Source organism: Lithobates pipiens, unplaced genomic scaffold, assembly GCF_037356315.1.
Source record: "Lithobates pipiens isolate NorthernLeopardFrog02 unplaced genomic scaffold, aLitPip1_a1.2 Scaffold_16, whole genome shotgun sequence".
Taxonomy (NCBI): Eukaryota; Metazoa; Chordata; class Amphibia; order Anura; family Ranidae; genus Lithobates; species Lithobates pipiens.
The window spans coordinates 326,420,192-326,435,218 of NW_027507748.1; positions in this window are offsets into that span (position 1 = coordinate 326,420,192).

Here is a 15,027-nt window from a genome sequence, read left to right on the forward strand (position 1 = left end):
GGGCTGGAATCTGGGGGTTCCCTTGTTAAAGGGGGCTTCCATATTCTGATAAGCCCCCCGCCCGCAGACCCCCAAAACCACCGGCCAGGGTTGTGGGGATGAGGCCCTTGTCCTCATCAACATGGGGTCAAGGTGCTTTGAGGGGACCCCAAAGCATCCTCCCAATGTTGAGGGCATGTGGCCTGGTACGGTTCAGGAGGGGGGACGCTCTCTCGTCCCCCCTCTTTTCCTGTGGCCTGCCAGGTTGCGTTCTTAGGATAAAGGGTCTGGTATGGATTTTTAGGGGGAACTCCACGCCATTTTTTTAATTTGGCGTGGAGTTCCCCTTAAAATCCATACCAGACCTGAAGGGTCTGGTATGGATATTTGGGGGGAACCCTACGTAATTTTTTTTTAATTTGACGCGGGGTTCCCCTTAATATCTGTAAGGAAATGTAGAGTTACTCTTTAGGTCTATAATGTTTTATAAGATGTTTTTCATCTCACGCTAGCTCTTAGCGTGTGCAAATTTTACCAGAAGTGCTAAGGCGAAGTGTGAAGCAGGATGCATCTGCAGTTAGAGTTGACATTTAGTTGCTGGACGTTAAGAACATATATTGTGTGTTGAGAACATTGGTCTCAAGCCAAGGTGATAAGATCAACCATTGTGACTGTGTTGAGTCTGGCTCTAGGCAGAAATACTATGAATATCTTTTAGGTTAATATTAATTGTATAACATAATGCTTGAATGTGATTGGTTGTTCATGGGGCCTTCCCCCTATACGACCCCTTTTTGTTCATTGCATATTATTCTATGAAGCCGGAATAAACCTTGGTATTCTTGATCATCCACACACTTGGTATGGTGTCTTGATAACCCGACCGGTCAGAGAGGTTTTCCATTGACCACCAAAGTCCAGCTCGAGCACAAGAAAGAGGGGCTGAGATAAGAACAACCTTTCGGATTGGTACCAGAAGTGGGGTGCATTTGAACGGGTAAGCTTTCTTTAAAATTACTTTTGTAAAAAGTACTTTTGAACAGCTTACTCTGTCAATGTTGCACTCCTACATTTTATAGATCTCAGGGCATGAGAGTCAGGCTGGGCTGGCCAGGATCCCAGGTATTGATATAATAGGGGTTGAAAAACTTTGTTTTCAACCAGAAGAACTGGTCATTGGAAATCTCTAAATCACTTAACGTAAGAGGTATTTATTGGCAGGACGCTGCCCTGAGTGTTTAACAGGCCTATTATTTGTGTATAAGGGACCATGAACCTACTTAGTTGCTAGTGTTGGTGGGGGTTCTTATCACAAGGTTGGAAAGGGTACTTTGTTCCGCGAAGGGGTACCGCGGATACAGACATTATGGTTCAATATACATAATACTCTTGAATTTCAAGAAGGTCTTAGCCCTTGTACACACGGTCGGAGATTCCGTCGGAATGTGTCCGATCGGAGCGTTTTGTCAGAGATTCCGACTGTGTGTGGTCTGCATCGGACTGTTTCCATCAGAATATCCATCGGACCAACTTTTCCAACTTGCCGGAAATATTTTCCGACAAAATGCTCCGATCGGACATACTCCGATCATGCGTAGAGAATTACGATTGGACAAAGTGCCACGCATGCTCAGATCAAATTCCTACACCAGAGCTATTGGCTACTAGCGTGAACATAGTCCCATCGTAACGAAATAAAGTCATCACATCGGATTTTCCGACAACTTTGTCGGACCGTGTGTATACAACAGTTTCGGACAAAATCCGACGGATTTGGTTGTCGGAATCTCCGACCGTGTGTACAAGGGCTAACTGTTAAGGGTGTCAGGAGTAAAATTGAATTTAGAACATTTTACAATTTAGAAAAATTTGTGGTTTGCCCTAAGTCATTGATTGTGTGTTCTGAAGCTGATGTATATAAATAAAGTAATAATATAAATGAAAATATTAGCCCACGTACACACGGTCGGAGATTTCCACAATCAAATCCGTCGGATTTTGCCCGTTTGATTTTGTCTGTCGGATCTTGTCCGAAACTGTTGCATACACACGGTCGGGCCAAGTTGGCGAAAAATCAGATCTTTCAGAGCGTGATGACATAATTTCCTCACGATGGGACTACGTTCAGGCTAGTAGCCAATAGCTTTGATGTAGGAATTTGATCTGAGCATGCATGGCACTTGGTCCGATCAAAATTCTCTGCACATGATCGGAATATGTCCGACCGGCCCAGTTGGTCGGAAAATATTTCCAACATGTTGGAAAATTGGGTCCGACGGAGATTCGGACGGAATCAATCCGATGCATACCACACACAGTCGGATTATCTGACGACACGGTCAGATAATCCGTTGGACTAAATCCGACGGGCAAAATCCGACGGATTTGGTTGGCAAAATCTCCGACCGTGTGTACGTGGGCCAAGACAGATGTAGGACATGTCAAATGTACTCCCTATGTCCAAACTTTTAAACCTAACATTACACTCTTCTTTCAGAAACAGTATCATCTTCATGCTGACAAAGTACAGGGTATAGAACCACAGATTAACACATACATACAAAGAGACATTCTAAAATCCCTTATCAGCCCCTGGAACACCCCTATTAACCCGGTAAGGAAAGCCAATGTGGAGGGGAGGCTAGTACAGGATTTAAGGGGGGTAAACAAATGTATTCAACCACTTCCACCACTAGTTTCAGACATCACTGGAATTTTTATCAACATCCCTGCTTCCCCCACAATTTATACGGTACTAGACTTGTCCAATGCTTTCTTTAGCATTGATGTTCATGAGCCTTTGCCTGGGGCTCAGGCCAACTGACTTGGGCCCGTCTTCCTCAGGGAATTGTGGACAGTCCTGCAGCATTTTCCATGGTGTTAAAGGTAACCCTGGATGACTGGGCGCCCCCACAGGGATCAGTTCTCCTGCAATATGTAGATGACCTACTGTTATGTAGTGAGAGCGGGGCACAGTGTGCAGAAGACTCTGAAAGCCTGATGACTCACTTGTCTGAAAGAATCAAGACTCCGACCTGTCTCGGCCCACCCAAAGATAAGGCAACGCTCCTCTCTTCTCTTGGCTCTATTGTCTACTGCAGACAATGGATCCCAAATTGTTCTTTTTATAATTCAATCTTGCTCCCCTCTACTGCAGCAACTGCCCCCAAGCAGGTGATGTATACTGAGGAAATGACACAAGCCTTCCATTCATTATTACAGTCTTTGGCCAGTGCCTCGGCACTCGGTTTACCAGATCATAAGAAACCCTTCGTGCATTACTGCATAGTCAGGGGTCCTGCATTTGCTAGCGTTCTGGCCCAGACGCACGCCATCCACTACCAACCCGTGGCTTACCTGTCCGAAGAGCTCCCCATTCAAGTTCAGGGAATGCCCGCTTGCCTACAAGCTAGCATGCGCCATGGCAGTAAAAGAAGCTTCTAAAATCACTTTAGGAACCGAGACTACTTAGCATAGACTACCACGCATAGTACACCTTTTACAAAACATTTCTACACAGCACATGACAGCACAACGCTCCAGTGGTTATGAAATCATTCTCCTTAACACACATGGTCTCACTGTTAAATCTTGCTCTGAAACAACACCTGCAATCAGATTACTACATGCATTACTCAGACTCTCGTCGGTTGAAGTCCCCCCAGAGCATGATTGCTCCACACAACTGCTACATTCTACCTCACCAAGACCCTGTCTTTCCGGGGGGGGGGGGGGGGCAGATGGCTTTAGTTTCCCCCCCCCCCAAACTTCAAGGCTCAATGTGTTGTTCATTCAGAAATGGTATTCTGCATACTTTGGCTGTAACGAATGGTTATTTGGGTAACGGTTGCCTTTCTATCATTTCAAACCAGTCTGACGATTCTCCTCTGTTTCTCTGTTTAAAGCATTAAAGTGTATCTAAAATCAAGAAGTATTTATTTTTTGCAGCTCATTTGTCCTTAGAAGGCTTTATTTTCCATGACCGGACTGATAATACTGCTTGAAATTTCAGTACACAAGACATTCAAAGCTTATTGGATTTCCAACAGGAAAAGCAGGTATATTTCTGTACTTCTGTACTGACAATGTTTTGAACAAATGGGATAAATATAATTTTTTTTTCAAATTATTTTGCACATATATATATATATATATATATATATTTTAAGAGGTTAGTTCAAGGTGGTTTTATGTTAATAGTATCTATTCTTGGCAAGAATGCTTTATACTATAAAAGATACATTTTATTGCACATTGTCTGCTCACCAATGTAATTAATGAGAGCATTTGATGTGATTTTCAGACTTGTTCTGTGACTGCTATCAGAAGATATCTTTGAAGAACAGCATAAAGATAATACAACTGCCAAAAATTGTATAATCCTTTAGCTTTAATTTCTACAAAAGCAGAAGAGTCCTGAGGGAGCAAGGTCTGGGTCAATGATCTTTTACAATTTCACTGGCTTCAAACTAGGAGTGGCCCATATATTATATATTTCAACTGGCTGCATATGGGTTTTTTTTTTTAATACATGGAATAAATCATTTATACTGAAAAAGAGCCTTGTTGGATTCTGTTCTGTAAATAGGTCATGTTGCCAAAGCTGATAATATAGGTTAAAAATTAGGAAAAGTTTAAACAATTTTAAAAATGTAATTACATAAATATTTGATAACACACAGGCAGACATTATAAGATTTGTTCCGCAAATAGGAAATAGTAAACAGGAACAGTAATGGAGATCTAACACAGATTTAAAGTAACACTAAACTCTGGTTTTAAAATATAATAAAGTATGTATTCTTAACTCAAAAAAAGTACATTCTATTGTTCAGTCTGCTCCAAATCTCCAAATTCCTTCTTTTTTTTTTTGCTGTTTTGATCCAATTTCCTGTTGCCGGGTAGCTTTGTTTGCTCTGCATAGTCCCACTGTATGTAGGAATGTAAACAAGCTCCCTTGTTTGCTCCTGAGATGGACTAGGGAATATGATCAATGGGATTTGTAATGTGCATAAAGCAGTATACATGACCGCAACTAATGTGCACTGTACCTATATCAGACCTGTGGTTCGTCTTTCTCTGACCTTTTTAAATGTAGTACAGTTGGTTGCCCAGAATTACAGACTCACAAATACACATAAAAACTGTTGCAGATATTTTTGTTAACTGATAGGTAGCCTGATTTGTGTCTAAATATTTTGCTAATTTGCTTGATAAATGCCCTACAAAGTTATCATGGTATATGGTAACAGAGCCTGATATTATGAGGAAGGCCTCTCTTACACCTCTGACTCGGGGGCCCCTGGTAGTGTAAATAGAAGGTGCAGGAGTGCAGAGTGGCAAGAGTGCCTTTAATTCTTGCTAGCAGCAGAGCAGGTGTTTACACTGGATAGGTGAAGTCATCAGGGGTCTTCAGTAAAGTAGGCAGACTGGAAGTAGGGTTGCCACCTGTACAGGATTGACCCGGATAGTCCAGGTTTTGACACTTATGCCCCGGTCTCCCTCCACCTGAAAACTGGACATACAGCATACCTCCAGTCCCAACAGTCACTGAAATCTATTCTGGGGATGGAGCCAGTGCCGATCCAGGGAGGGCTTTTGTCTGTACTCTCTGCCTTCTCCCCCGCTTAGCACCTGCCCCCAACTCCCCCAGCTGCCACAATGATTGCCATTGAATTCCGTGTCCTAACAACAACACACTTTTGTAGTTATGCAAACATGCATATGGGGAGGAAAAAGGCTATAACTCCGGCTCCCAGTAAACTTCTTGCTTGCAGTGACTGCGGCTTCTCTCCCTGGAAGCACACACAATTCTCACAATTCTCCCTGCTCCCCTGCATCTATAACAGAGGAGGAGAGAGAAGAAGGGGGCGGGTTACTCCAGTGTTGCGCCCGTGGCATCTCCTGAAGCCAGCGCTGGCAGCCTGACATGGTGTAAGGTACAGTACTTCTCTTCTGTGGGGGATAAGAGTGCTGTGCACTGGACAGAGAGGCAGAGAGGAGGCGAAAGGTCTGGAAGAGAAAGAGAGATGCGCCCTGCTGGGACAGAAATTTGAGAAGAGAGCTGGGGGTTATAAACTGGCCAGTATTTATGCACACCTGCACTCTGTGCACAAGCAAACCTGAACCCCGCACTCCAAATGTAATGCACTCCTGAACCCCGCACTCTGAAGTTAACTGATACTGGCGACAATGGGCAGATAAGACCGTTGCTGGTAGCAGACTGTAGGTTAGCAGGATCAGTGGCACCCGTGACTTCAGACAAATAGCAGAGTTAAACAGGCACTTGCAGGCAGGGCCGTCTTTAATTTTGATTGGGCCCTGGGCAAACATTTTCTTGGGGCCCCCCTCCATTTTGAGACATACAAAAAATGCCAGGTAGACTCAAAATCTGTTTACTGCAGCAGATCACGCAGTGATTGCAATTGTTTGCCACAGGTTACAGCCTATCCTTACTGCTCGCTGGCTGGTTGCTAGAGGTTACAACACATAATTTCTTCTTGCCGATTGGTTGCTAAAGGTTAATGCACATCATTACCACTTACTGATTGGCTGCTAGAGATTAAAGCAGATCACTACTATTTGCTGATTGGTTGCTACAGGCTAATACACATCATTACCTCTCACTGGAGCAATCCTAAATAATTGAGCAAGTAAAGGGGCACATTAATACACATACTACAGGAGAGTGTCAGAGAGTGCAGACATACTACAGGAGAGGTTCAGAGACTGCAGACATACTGCAGGAGACAATCAGAGACTGCGGACATACTACAGGAGAGGTTCAGAGACTGCAGACATACTACAGGAGAGGTTCAGAGACTGCAGACATACTGCAGGAGACAATCAGAGACTGCGGACATACTGCAGGAGATAATCGGAGACTGCGGACATACTACAGGAGAGGTTCAGAGACTGCAGACATACTACAGGAGAGGTTCAGAGACTGCAGACATACTGCAGGAGACAATCAGAGACTGCGGACATACTGCAGGAGATAATCGGAGACTGCGGACATACTGCAGGAGACAATCGGAGACTGCGGACATACGGAAGGAGACAATCAGAGACTGCGGACATACTGCAGGAGACAATCAGAGACTGTGGACATACTGCAGGAGACAATCAGAGACTGGCGACATACTGCAGGAGACAATCAGAGACTGGCGACATACTGCACGAGACAATCAGAGACTGGCGACATACTGCAGGAGACAATCAGAGACTGGTGACATACTGCAGGATACAATCAGAGACTGCGAACATACTGCAGGAGACAATCCGAGACTGCGGACATACTGCAGGAGACAATCCGAGACTGCAGGCATACTGCAGGAGACAATCAGAGATTGCGGACATACTGCAGGAGACAATCAGAGATTGCGGACATACTGCAGGAGACAATCAGAGACTGGCGACATACTACAGGAGACAATCAGAGACTGGCGACATACTACAGGAGACAATCAGAGACTGGCGACATACTGCAGGAGACAATCAGAGACTGGCGACATACTGCAGGAGACAATCAGAGACTGGCGACATACTGCAGGAGACAATCAGAGACTGCGGACATACTGCAGCAGACAATCAGAAACTGCGGACATACTGCAGGAGACAATCAGAGACTGCGGACATACTGCAGGAGACAATCAGAGACTGCGGACATACTGCAGGAGACAATCAGACACTGCGGACATACTGCAGGAGACAATCAAAGACTGCAGATATACTGCAGGAGACAATCAAAGACTGCGGACATACTGCAGGAGACAATCAGAGACTGCGGACATACTGCAGGAGACAATCAAAGACTGCGGACATACTGCAGGAGACAATCAGAGACTGCGGACATACTGCAGGAGACAATCAAAGACTGCGGACATACTGCAGGAGACAATCAAAGACTGCGGACATACTGCAGGAGACAATCAGAGACTGTGGACATACTGCAGGAGACAATCAGACACTGCGGACATACTGTAGGAGACAATCAGAGACTGCGGACATACTGCAGGAGACAATCAGAGACTGCGGACATACTGCAGGAGACAATCAGACACTGCGGACATACTGCAGGAGACAATCAGAGACTGCGGACATACTGCAGGAGACAATCAAAGACTGCGGACATACTGCAGGAGACAATCAGAGACTGCGTACATACTGCAGGAGACAATAAGAGACTGCGGAGATCCTGCAGAAGACAATCAGAGACTGCGTACATACTGCAGGAGACAATAAGAGACTGCGGACATACTGCAGGAGACATTCAGAGACTGCGGACATGCTACAGGTGACGGTCAGAGAACTTTCAGCAACGCACAGCTTGACAGTTGAATAACACAGCTCAGGGTTTAAGCAGTCAGGCATTTTATGGGTGCAAGGACATACCTGGGCAGCCAAACACACTACATACATTTAGAGGTATGTGGGCAGGGCTTCCATTCTCAGATCTCACTACAACAGTCGGGAGCTCCACTGATGCTTTGTAGGGGGGCCCCGTTACCCATGAATTGGGGCCCCGAATGAAGGTGTTGCAGAGTGCACAGAGGACACGGGAGGCTGTATTCCCGCGCTAGCCAGCTGAGAGGGGGCGGGGCCGGGAGCTCCACTGACGCTCTGACCCCGCCCCTGTGCAGCCTGTATACTCGGAACAGAGCGGCTGTAGTAAGAGCGAGTGATCGGAGTGGGAGCGTCAGTGCAGCTCCCGGCCCAACCCCCTCTATACTGGCTGGGGAATACAGAGGTCCGGGGGCAGGGCCAGGAGCTCCACTGACACTCCCACTCCGATCACTGCTCTAACTACAGCAGCTCTGTTCTGAGCATACAGGCTGTACGGGGGCGGGGTTAGAGCGTCAGTGGAGCTCCCAGCCCCACCCCCTCTCGGCTGGATAGCAGGGGAATACAGCCTCCCATCCCGTGTCCTCTGCACACTCTGCAAAACCTTCATCGGAGCCCCAATTCGCGTTGTCACTCTTTTTTTAGTGCTATACCATTGCACAGGTAGAGGAGCATTCTTAATGTTTTTACTGCTGAAAATCCTTCTCTTTCCCAGATAACAAGCAATTGAGCAGCAAGTTTGAAAATGACTTGCCAAGCTATTGCTAGACTTGCCAGGCTTCACAAGTAATTTGCACAATTCCAGCAAGTCCGCATTGCATGACTCCAAATCAACTTTCTTTGCAGACATTCTGCAAGTTCTGGTTAAGTTATGTTGTGCAATAGTCATCCCACCATAGGGGTCACTGTGACTGAATTTGGAAAAGTATTAACTAGAACTTGTTCTTCAAGTGATCTGCACATGTACAACTTGCCAGTGAAAATGTCTAGCAAGTTAACAAAACTTACAATTTAACACTGCCACTAGGGATGAGCCGAACACCCCCTGGATCAGTTCGCACCAGAACTATCGAACAGACTGGAAATCCGTACGAACTTTAGAGCCCCATTGAAGTCTATGGGACTCGAAGTTCGAAATAAAAAGTGCTCATTGTAATGGCTAATATGCAAGATATTGTCCTAAAAAGGGTTTGGGGACCCGGATCCTACCCCAGGGGACAATGGGTCAATGCTAAAAAAAATGTTAAAAACGACTGTTTTTTCAGGAGCACTGATTTTAATGATGATTAAAATGAAAAAAAAAATGGAAATATTCCTTTAAATATCATGCCTGGGGGGTGTCTATAGTATGCCTGTGAAGTGGCACATGTTTCCCGTGTTTAGAACAGTCCCTGCACAAAATGACATTTAACAGAAAAAAGTCATTTAAAACTGCTTGCGGTTTTAAAGTAATGTCTGGTTCTGGCAATACGGATGAAAATCATTGAGAAAAAAATGGCATGAGTAGCCCCCCTACCCATTACCAGCCCCTTTGGGTCTTGTACGGATATTAAGAGGAACCCCGTACCCAAATTTAAAAAAGGAAAGGTGTGGGGCCCCCAGGCCCTATATACTCAGAACAGCAGTATAAAGGCAGTGCAAACAAGACAGAGACTGTAGGTTTGTTGTGTTTAAGTAGAATCTGTTTGTAATTTTGAACTGGTACATTTTTAAAGTGTAGCTCCAGTCAAAAAATCTATTTTTGGAAAACACAGGGAAGAGTTATCACCCCTGTATAATTTTTTGGACCTTGGACCGTCCGTCTTTTTTCATCTCACTTCCTGTTGTCTCCTTCCATTTGCAAGTAGGAGACGTTTGTAAGTTGGATGTTTGAAAGTAGAGGCCTGCCCTATATGCTCTGCAGAAATGTGGGCCTAAGGTGTTGGTGTTGCCACAACACTGTAAGCCCTCAAAGTGACTCTTGGTGGGGCTGGAGTTCCCTGCTGTGAACGATTATATCAAGAATTGTAATTACATGCCATTGTTGAACAGTGGTAGAAAAATTGGGCCTTTGGCGGTTGTGGTGGTGGTGCTGGTGCCACAGCACTATAAGTCCTCACAGTTACTCTCGGGGGGTGCAGGAACGGGCCCTGATGTGAAATATTTTATCAATTAAATCAGTTAAACAGGGGCTGCAAAATTGGGCCTTAGGCACTAGTGCTGGTGCCACGGCACTGCAACCTCTCCCAGATACTCTAGTTGGAGTGCAGGAATGAGCCCTGCTGCAAAGCATTGCATCAAAAATTGTAATTACATGCCCCTGTTAAACAGGGGCTGAAAAATTGGGCCTTAGGCACTGATGCTGGTGCCACGACACTGCAACCTCTCCCAGATACTCTAGTTGGAGTGCAGGAATGAGCCCTGCTGCAAAGCATTGCATCAAAAATTGTAATTACATGCCCCTGTTAAACAGGGGCTGAAAAATTGGGCCTTAGCCACTGGTGGCATCACCCAGAACCAAAAATGTTCTTCCAAGCTATCAGCAGGATCATTGAGGAGGAAGAGGATAGTCAGTCAACATAACAGGACAGTCACTCAGCATCAGCATAGGCAGGCTTGACATTTAAAAAAAAATATTCGGTTACATCAGCTTCAGGTGCTTGGTAGCTGGTGGTGATCCAAGACTGATTCATCTTTATGAAGGTCAGTCGATCAACCAAGTCAGTGGACAAGCGCACCCTGTGATGGGTTACAAAGCCTCCAGCAGCACTGAAGGTGCGTTCCGAAAGAACACTGGATGCAGGACAGGCCAGTAGCTCAATTGTATACTGTGCAAGCTCTGGCCAGTGATCCATCCTCATGACTCAGTAAGCCAGAGGATTTTCGGTGGGAAAGGTGTCCAAGTCTGACCTTGCCCCTAGGTATTCCTGCACCATGTAAATCAGACGCTGGCGATGGTTGCTGGAACCGATCATACCTTGGGACTAAAAAATTGTCTGAACGCATAAGTCAGACGGCCACCTTCTCCACCGCTCCTTCTGTGACTGACCGAAGCCTCAGCAACACGTTGTCCAGGACCAGGAGTTTGTAACCTCCCAGTCTCTGGGAATGGGTTGCACAGACCTTTCTTCAAGGCCTCCCGGAGATGTCTCATCCTCTGCGATGGCAAGATAAGGTCGGCAACCTTACCCTTGTACCGTGGATCAAGGAGAGTGGCCAGCCAGTAATGGTCCCTCTCCTTGATCCGAAGAATACGAGGATCCTTCCGCAAGCTTTGCAGGATCAGGGAGGCCATGCAGCATGGGTTAGCTGAGGCATTCAGTCCGGAGACCTCTGGGTCACTAAGGACAACATGATCTGCAGCCACCTCCTCCCAGCTATTTACAAGTCCATGGGTTTCTTGGGACTGTAAATCATCCCTAAAAGACTGTTGCTGCTGATGCTGAGTTCCACCTCCATGCTGACACAAACTGACACAAGCCTCCTGCTCCTTCTCGTCCTTTTCCTGTGTGATGGGTGGGGCAGTAGGAACACTGTCTGGATAAAGGGGGCCTTGAGAGGCAAGGAAGTCCTCCTCTTCCTGCCTCTGTTCTGCCTCAAATGCCCTGTCCATTATTCCACGCAGCGTATGCTCCAACAGGTGGACAAGAGGTACAGTGTCACTGATGCATGCACTGTCACTGCTCACCATCCTCGTGGCCTCCTCAAATGGTGACAGGACAGTGCATGCATCCCTGATCATGCCCCACTGGCGTGGTGAAAAAACCAAGCCCCCCTGACCCTGTCCTGGTGCCGTAGTCGCACAGGTACTCATTGATGGCCCTCTGCTGCGTGTGCAGCCACTGCAGCATGGCCAACGTTGAGTTCCACCTGGTGGGCATGTCACATATAAGGCGTTTCTTGGGCAGGTTCAACTCCTTTTGGAGCTCAGCCAGCCGAGCACTGACATTAAATGATCGGAAGAAATGCACACAGACTTTCCTGGCCTGCCTCAGGACATCCTTTAAGCCCAGGTACCGGCCCAAGAACCGCTGCAATACCAGGTTAAGGACATGAGCCACACAGGGCACATGGATCAGTTGTTCCTGTCGGAGGACGGAGAGGAAGTTGGTGCCATTGTCGCAAACCAACATTCCTGGCTTAAGCTGGCATGGTGTCAATGACCTCTTGGCCTTCCCCTGCAGAGCTGACAAAATATCTGCCCCAGTGAGGCTCCTGTCCCCCAAACAAACCAGCGCAAGCACGGCATGGCATCTTTTTGCCTGCGTACTTGCGTAGCCCCTCGAACGCCTACGGAGCACCACTGGTTCTGAGGACAAAGCACTGGAAGAGGCCATGGAGGAAGAAGAAGAGGAGGGGGTGGAGGAGAGAGGCGTGTCACAACCAGTAGTAGCATTTTGGAGGCGTGTTGGCGGAACAACCTCCAACACTACTGCACCTTGTCCTACATCCTTCCCAGCTGCCAGAAGAGTGACCCAATGGGCCATGAAAGATAGGTAACTAGTGATGGACGAACTTCCGACGGGACGTTTCGCGAATGCGGACCGCGAACGCGGCCGATAGTTCGCGAACCGGAACGTTCGCGGCGGGCCCTATTGACTTCAATGGGAGGCGAACTTCGCAAATCTACAGGTCAAATTTGCAGCCACAAAATAATTAATAGCTGTGCAAACATAGTCCCACCACATGGCCAATGACATAACACATGTATGAGGTGAATCTGGGATCGACAACTACAAGCATTCTTTTTTTATATGGGAAATTGTTGTGACAATTCAGGACTGTGGAGCGCATGAAGGCAATGGAGGAGAGGGAAGGTCAGGGTAGGCAAAGAGGGTGCAGAGATAATCACCAGCAGCGTGACATACAGCAATGACACCTGCACCGTGATAGAGTCATCTGACACCAGCACCGTGATAGAGAGCACTGACATCAGCAGCGTGACATACAGCAATGACACCAGCACCGTGATATACAGCACTGACAGCAGCACCGTGATAGAGAGCACTGACATCAGCAGCGTGACATAAAGCACTCACACCAGCACCGTGATATACAGCACTGACAGCAGCACCATGATAGAGAGCACTGACATCAGCAGCGTGACATAAAGCACTCACACCAGCACCGTGATATACAGCACTGACAGCAGCACCGTGATAGAGAGCACTGACATCAGCAGCGTGACATAAAGCACTCACACCAGCACCGTGATATACAGCACTGACAGCAGCACCGTGACAGAGAGCACTGACATCAGCAGCGTGACATAAAGCACTCACACCAGCACCGTGATATACAGAACTGACAGCAGCACCGTGACAGAGAGCACTGACATCAGCAGCGTGACATACAGCAATGACACCTGCACCGTGATAGAGTCATCTGACAACAGCACCGTGATAGAGAGCACTGACATCAGCAGCGTGACATAAAGCACTAACACTAGCACCGTGATATACAGCACTGACAGCAGCACCGTGATAGAGAGTACTGACATCAGCACCGTGATATACAGCACTGACACCTGCACCGTAAGTAGCCCCAGGAGGAAGTCAGCATAGCACAGGGATGGTGGGAGCCCCTCATAATGAGCATAGCACAGGGATGGTGGGAGCCCCTCATAATGAGAATAGCACAGGGATGGTGGGAGCCCCTCATAATTAGCAGCCCCAGGAGGATGTCAGCATAGCACAGGGATGGTGGTAGCCCCTCATAATAAGCAGCCCCAGTAGAAATATGACACCGCTCAACCTCTTCAAAGAGGAGGGTACGGGCATATAGTACTGTGTGCTTTTTATGGACAAGGAAGTGAGCCAAATGAAGAAAGAAGGTCTCTGTGCTCGATTAAAAAAATTGTTTATAGACATATACATGGTCTACTGGTCACATGTGTTGAATTCCTCCGAGATCCATGCCTCATTCATTTTTAGAAATGTGAGGTAGTTAACACTGTCATGAGCTAGGCGAGTACGCTTATCGGTCACGATCCCCCCTGCTGCGCTGAACGTCCTGCGACACTGGATGAGGGGCAAGCCAACAGTTCGATTGCAAATTGGGCAAGCTCTGGCCAGAGGTCAAGCCTGCCCACCCAGTAGTCCAGGGGTTCATCACTCCTCAGAGCGTCCACACCGGCCGTTAACCCGATGTAGTCGGACACCTGACGGTCTAGGCGTTCCCTGATGCTGGATCCGGATGACACCTGTCGATGGGTCGGCTGAAAGAATGACCTCATATCCAAAGTCACCAACACATCTTCAAACCGGCCTCTTCTTGCAGGCGCTGTTGGATTGGTACCCGCAAGTCCTTCTCTGGGAGTGGGAATTGCTCCTCTGCCAGCGCACGCAAAAGCAGAATGCAGCATTTCTCAAAGCAAGGCCTGGAAGTGCTCCATTCTGCCAGCCCTCTGTGACGGCGGTAACATTTCCGCCATTTTGTGTTTGTACCGGGGGTCTAGGTACGTTGCCACCCAGTACTGGTCCTTGACCCTTATGCTTTTTATACAGGGGTCCCTATTAAAACACTGGAGCATGAAGGCCCCCATTTGCACTAAAGTGGAAGCGGTGTGGTGGCCTGGCTCCTGCTCATCATCCAGGATAATGTCGTCCTCTTCATTCTCCTCTCCCCATCCACGCACAACAGGGATCCCAGAAAGGTTTAAAGCATGCTCTTCTTGCTCCTCCTCATCCGCCCCGACACCATCCTCCTCTGACTCCTCTTCAGACT